Raw genomic sequence first — 5,000 nt, 5'->3', positions numbered from 1 at the left:
TGTGTAAATAAATAGTGATTATGAAAGAAAATAGAAATCAGTTAATTACAATAATTGTATTTAAACGAAATGAACTACAATAATAAGATTTAAAGTTAAGTAGAAAAAAACACATTCTGGATAAAGCAAAATGATATTTTGTCCTTAGTCTAAGGATTACACTCTGAGTAAACAAAAAAAAAACTGTTCTTAATCTAAGATCACATTCTGGGGAAAGAAAACTGAATATTTTCACCATATTTTCACTGTTATCTGAAGATTATACTCTTCACAGAGAGAACTGGTATATTGTCCTAAGTTTAAGACACATTCTGGGAAAACAAAACGGAATATTTTTCCTTAGCCTAAAGATTACACTCATGAGTGGTGTTGCTAGGTAAGCAATACAACGTAATGCCACATGAGTCTGCTACATCTGCAATGCCAGCGTCCAATTGCGATGATGCCCCATCAAAGATTAATAGAATATTGCCTTGTGTCTTGAATTTAGCGAAATGATATAACCATTTGATGAAGGCTGCTGTTGTCATTGACCCTTTCTGTCATCTCAACCTCAGTGTCAAATGGAAGGTTATCTTTCCACACGGAATTTAATCTCTTCCCTTGAAAAGGATCATAGACGGTATAACTTCACCCACTGCGTTGCCACATGAGATAATAGATACATTTTCACCGTGCTCAGGGGCTACAAGATGTACTCTTTTCTCACCTTTCTTTGCGTAGACTGTTTGCTGTTTATGGAGAGAAAGTCTACAATCTTTTCTTCGTCAGTATTATGGATTAGCTGGGACTTATCTAAAATGTCTAAGCGAGTCAGCTTATCAAAATAATCCTTAACAATGAATTTATTGAGTTTTGCAGCCCTATCAGGATTCATGCTCTGCACCTTTCTTCCGGATACTTCTGGATGTCGTCGTAAAAACAGTTCCTACTATTTTCTCCCAGCAAGTCCACTTAACTTGTTGAAAGGGTTTTCAATGTTCTTTTTATCACAAAAAGTGTAGTAGTCGAAGTACTCTGCCCGTTATTGGCATGCCTATCTGTGCTAGACTAAAAATCCTCTTGCAGAGATTCTGTTCTTGAGCAGAGGTCAAAATTGATGATATGCCTAACGTTTTTGTATTCTTTTCACTAATTTGGTGATTTCTTAATGTTCTTCGTGGGATTTTAAATTACGCTGCTACCGTCCTTACAGCATTCCTTGAGCTATAATCTCCATTGCCTGCTGCAATTGCTGTTCGGTCCAAAGTGCTCCCATTTTCTTTGGCTTTTCCGTCTAAAAATAATAGGGAAATAATGTTACTGGAGATACGTAGTTTTCGCAAACCACGGATTCGCCAAATGCAGTTTTTCAGCTGACAAAATCAATCATTCTATGGTTCAAGTCCTTTCGAGTCAAAATAACGCAAGTTTAAGCTCTCTAAATAAATAAAAAATTTGTGTGTAGGTATTACATACCAAAAGAATTAAAATATTATATTTTAACAAATAAACACAATTATTATGCTACAAATAATTAATTAAATTACGAATTAAAATAATTGTCGTAGCTTTGATAATTATCTTCACAATTTCCTAATAAATAAATTACTGTATGTTACAGAAAGTCTTTATGAGGCTCAAAATAAGAAAAGCCTTGAAGATAATTCGTGTTCCAAATAAGGCCCATGGGCCTTGTTTAGCTCATCTATAGAGGGCCTTATTTGGAGTTCCCTGTAAATCTACACTTTCATCCGTAGGTTTACTAAGGGATAAATAAATACACGTTAAGTAGAAAATATCAATACAGTATCCTATTCTACTAATCATATGCTTTGAAATGACATATAGCATGTTCATTTATGTTCAGTTACCAAAAAATGCACAAAGTTTATTAAAATACCTCGAAATAGTAGCGACAGCAGCTTCAGACGCTGTTCACTGCTCAACTAAAGCAAACATGGTGAAATCGTTCACTTAAATTGTTGCAGTTTTTAGTCTAGCCATTAGAAGCCAGGAACTGTCAGAAATATTAAAAACCTTGTGGAAATTGTAACGTTATCTTAATAAAATGACAGATGGGCCTTATTTAGAACCGGGCCTTATTTGGGTCATGTACCTTATATTTTGACGATTTGTTACATTTCTGATTATATATATATATATTTATTTATTTGCTTACTTATTTAGTTACTTATTTATTTACTTATTTATTCATTCATTCATTCATTCATTCATTCATTCATTCATTTATTTATTTATTTATTTATTTATTTACTCATCCGTTCGTTCGTTTGATCGTTTGTTTGTTCGTTTGTTTGTTTGTTAATTAATTAATTTATTTATTTATTTATTCATTTATTTATTTATTTATTTATTTATGTATATTTATTTATTTACTTATTTATTTAGTTACTTATTTATTTACTTATTTATTAATTTATTAATTAATTTATTTATTTATTCATTTATTTATTTATTTATTTATTTATTCGTCCGTTCGTTCGTTTGTTCGTTCGTTTGTTTGTTTGTTTATTTATTTACTTATTTATTTATTTATTTACTTATTTAGTTACTTATTTATTTACTTATTTATTCATTCATTCGTTCATTCATTCATTCATTCATTCATTTATTTATTTATTTATTTATTTATTCATTTATTTATTTATTTATTCATTTATATATTTATTTATTTACTTACTTATTTAGTTACTTATTTATTTACTTATTTATCCATTTATTTATTTATTTATTTATTCGTCCGTTCGTTCGTTTGTTCGTTTGTTCGTTTGTTTGTTTGTTTGTTTATTTATTTATTCATTTGTTCATTTATTTATTTATTTATTTATTTATTTTTTCATTTATTTATTTGCATATATATTTATTTATTCATTTATTTATTTATATATATTTATTTATTCATTTATTTACTTATTTATTTAGTTATTTATTTGCTTAATTATTTATTTATTTATTCATTTATTTATTTATTCGTCCGTTCGTTTGTTCGTTTGTTTGTTTGTTTATTTATTTATTTATTTATTTATTTATTTATTTATTTATTTATTTATTTATTTACTTACTTATTTAGTTACTTATTTATTTACTTATTTATTTATTTATTTATTTATCTATTTATTTATTTATTTATTCGTCCGTTCGTCCGTTCGTTCGTTTGTTTGTGTTTGTTTGTTTGTTTATTTATTTATCCTAGTAGAGATAAGGCCATCAGGCCTTCTCTTCCCCTCTACCAGGGGATTACAACTACAATATTAAGAATACAATTACTATTATAATTACAATTAATATTAAATTTACAAATACAATAAAAATCAAAGTACTAGGCTTATGTCATACTTAAAAGTAAATTAATATCTATTTTATTACCGGTACATAATAATTATGAAGGAAATAAATAATAATAATGATTTTACAGTTACTTATATATGAAAGTAAAGGGAACTGTAATTATTAAAGAGGACAGATAATATCTATTTAGATATAGGTTTAGGCCTTTATTATACTTAAAATTATGTCAATAGGCCTATCTATTTTATTACAGCATACTTATGATAAAACTTTGTAATAAAAAATGATTTTACAGTTATATACATGTGAAAGCAACGACCATAACAAGTGGAGCAAAGAGAGTTATGATCGTTGGAAAAGAGTATATTCCGTCGATGCTGCTGCCACCTACAGGCAAATTACTTGAGAAAGGCGCAAATCAGATAATTTCAAAATATCAGGCATACAAGTTACGAAATGGAGGACATTTCTTGATTTTTTTTAAATCCGACCGGACCCCGGAGAAAGGCCTGAAAAGGAGGACATGTCCGGACGAAAGAGGACGTCTGGTCGCCCTAGCCATTACACTGATTGTTTTCTTGGGGCCTCTCCCCATCCCTCATGACAAGTGTCAAATGACTCCAGTGCCTGAGATTCGAAACCGCTATTTTTAGCACAATATGTTGATCGGATATGTGGTGTGCATCTGATCACGTAGCTACGAAACCCAACATGTACTGTCACGTGAAACGCTTTAATATAAGATTTTTTAAACTGGTTTAAATTTTGAAAGAAAATTGACTTTGTTCGCTATCTACGAAGAGGTTAATTTTATCACTAAGGGGCGGATTTTAGCATATTTGTATATTTTATTCTTTAGTTGCAAATCATATGCCAGTATTGCATAAATGCATTTCAAGTTATTTTTAAACAAAGGTCAAGATTTTATAGTACACATGTATATGTATAGGCCCTATTTAAGGGTTTAATGTATATTTCAGTTTTTAGCGCATATAAACGTATATTTTGTTATTTTTTATGTATGGTGCTTAAATCCAGGGGCGGCCCGTCCTTATGTGCTACAGTGCTACAGCACAATGATAATTTTTGCTCAAATAAAGTGTTTGCAATACCATAGTATTTGATCTGCCATTTGACAATTTCCCGTTGTTATGTTCATGACGCGTTATGGAGTGTTTAGTCTTCGCTCTTCGCTCTTTGGTGCCTCAGGGGGTTCGTTGTGCTACTCAAGACTTACATGAAAATGTAGACAGTTAATGCGCATGTGCGAAGCTGAAATAACTGCTCTGATTAGCTATTTTTACGCGGGGAAGTGCTGTAGTCAGCTTCAGCACAACACAGCTTCGAGATTGCAAAAGTAAAGCGTAAGGAAAGAATGCTTGTTTGTGGAGGAACTCGGAACTATGTACAATGTATTTGGTAATTCAAATGTTCGACTGCTGCTGCCATCTACCAGTTTTTTGAGGTTCCTCCTGAATCAGTCAGCAAGCGACGGAAAATTGAATCCCAGAAAATTGATGCCAAGGAGGTATGTAACCGTATAATTCAGGAAACTACTCATCGTTTCCAATCTTTAAGCTACCTAGACGCAACAAAATTGTTAAACAGCGAATTTTTTGACAATTTTTTGCATAATTTTCCTGAACGCGAACTTGAAGTTGCTGTCAACAGCTATACTGTACTGAACAAAAGAGTGTTAAAGACACAAC

This window comes from Periplaneta americana, chromosome 10, assembly GCF_040183065.1.
Source record: "Periplaneta americana isolate PAMFEO1 chromosome 10, P.americana_PAMFEO1_priV1, whole genome shotgun sequence".
In the NCBI taxonomy this organism is placed as follows: domain Eukaryota; kingdom Metazoa; phylum Arthropoda; class Insecta; order Blattodea; family Blattidae; genus Periplaneta; species Periplaneta americana.
Note: the sequence above shows the minus strand (reverse complement) of the source record.